Source organism: Nanorana parkeri, unplaced genomic scaffold (assembly GCF_000935625.1).
Source record: "Nanorana parkeri isolate BGI_ZX_2015 unplaced genomic scaffold, ASM93562v1 scaffold1937, whole genome shotgun sequence".
Taxonomy (NCBI): Eukaryota; Metazoa; Chordata; class Amphibia; order Anura; family Dicroglossidae; genus Nanorana; species Nanorana parkeri.
In genome coordinates, this window is record NW_017308205.1 from 1 (window position 1) to 2,163 (window position 2,163).

Here is a 2,163-nt window from a genome sequence, read left to right on the forward strand (position 1 = left end):
CCCTAACCGTCCCCTCCACTCTTCAAAAGACCTTCTGCTTTTCAACTCCCTCATCAACTCCTCCCATGCTCGCCTTCAGGACTTCACTAGAGTCTCTCCCATCCCATGGAACTCTCTACCCCCTACCTGTCCGTCTATGTCCCACTCTGACTGCCTTAAGGCTATCCCTTAAGACTCATCTCTTCAGGGAAGCCTATCCCACCTCAACCTAACCACTGAACTATCACATTGTTAAACAATTCATTCCCACACAGCTACCTCCTCATGTGTCATTTCTCCCTCCCTTATAGATTGTAAGCCCTCATGAGCAGGGCCCTCCTTACCATCTTGTCTTGAATTGTATTGTGATGTAATGTCTTCCTTATATTGTAAAGTGCTGCGCAAACTGTTGGCGCTATATAAATCCTGTATGATAACAATAAAGAAGAACTCCGGGCAGAAATAATCTTAGCCCTTCCAGTGGAACTACCTCTGCACTGCAACAGTTAAGTGCTTGTTTTCATCTAGGGATAAAAATAACAAAGATATTCTCACCTGAACCTCAGAGAAGGCTGGCTGCTAGACCAGTCCCTGCTTCCCTCTCATCCTCTGCTGTAGCGATGGAATGTCCCTCGCCGTACTAATGTCCCATGCACTGCATGGACCTTACACCGCTGGAGCGGAGGGGAAGAGAGGCTTTGGGGACCAGTCTAGGATCGAGCCAGTTGTGAGGTTCAGGTGAGTATAAGTTTGTTATTTTGGCTCCTAGAAAAAAACAGATAGCTGATGCAGTGCAGGGGTAGTCCCACTACAAGGGTTAAGATCATTTTTGCCCAGACTTCTTTAAGCAACTGGTTTCAGAATTCTGATACAAATTCAGAGATGTTTTGAGGATCTACAGCAGAATGATACACAAATAAGATACATTATTGTTATTAGTTAAGGTACTGTACTTGAATGTGTTTTTAAGATTTACCTACAGAGTAGTGTGTCACTTTAATGACAGAAAATCTGTTAGCAACTTTAAACATGGAATCTTATCGATTTGCTGTACAGCTGGCACCAAAAGGTGCCCACTCTTACCTTTTTACCACTATTGATCTGTCACTGGAGCCCAATAAGGGCAATTCACACCATTTTCCGGACCACATCTGGTCCGGAAAATGGTGTGAACCTGCCCGCAGTTCCAGTGCAGACCAGAGAAAATGAGACATGCAGTATTTTTCCGGTCTGGTCTGGAACGGACTGCGCTGGTGTGAACAGAGGCCAGAAATAGCATAGCGATACATTAGGATGCATTTTGGGTCCGGAAACAATCTGGTCTGTTGATGATCTGGATGTGGTGTGAATGGGCCCTAAGAACTCCAGGCAGAAATAATCTTAATCCTTCCAGTGGGGCTACCTCTGCAATGCAAGGGTTAGGTGCTCATTTTCGTCTAGGGAGCTAAAATAACAAAGATATACTTACCTGAACTTTGGAGCCAGCTTTTCTGCTGCTTCTTTACCATTACCCAACCAGTTATCAGATTTGTAGTCATTAAGGGGAAAGCTCTATTAAAGGAGAACTATGAGATGAGTGATTTCCACTCACCTCATAGTTCTAGACGACCTGTGACAATGAGACTGTCACAGGTCGGCTCAGTAGATCGGGAGGTGAGCGAACACATATCGGGTTCGCTCACCTCTCGATCCTGTCACGGCTCTCTGCCATGGCAGGGGGAGGGGCTGGATTCCCCTCTCCGATCTGCCAGCGCTGACTGGCGGAACGGATGGTGGAGGGGGCGGGTACAGCTGGCTCTGCCTCTAGATAGGCAGAGCCAGCTGTCACTCACGCAGCTGGGCGGATCCCGACGTCCAGGTCGGGATCCGCTCCGGCTGAGGCGTCTCAGTATACCGCGAGCTGTAGCTCGCGGTATACTGAGCTTAGGGTAACGGGAGGAGGCTAGTTTGTGTCCTCCCGTCACCCTAAGGAGAACTATGGGGAAAAACACTGACCCCATAGTTCTCCTTTAAGAAACAAATCCCTACTCCTCAACATAGATAGCCCCCCCACACAGAGGCACCGCGTGGAACAAGGCATAGTAAGTCAGTAATAGAGAAAAGATTAGCTGCAGGGAGATCACAGACAATAATGGTGACTAGTTCTTTGCCCTGTTTTTTTTTTTTTTGGGGGGGGGGGGGGGG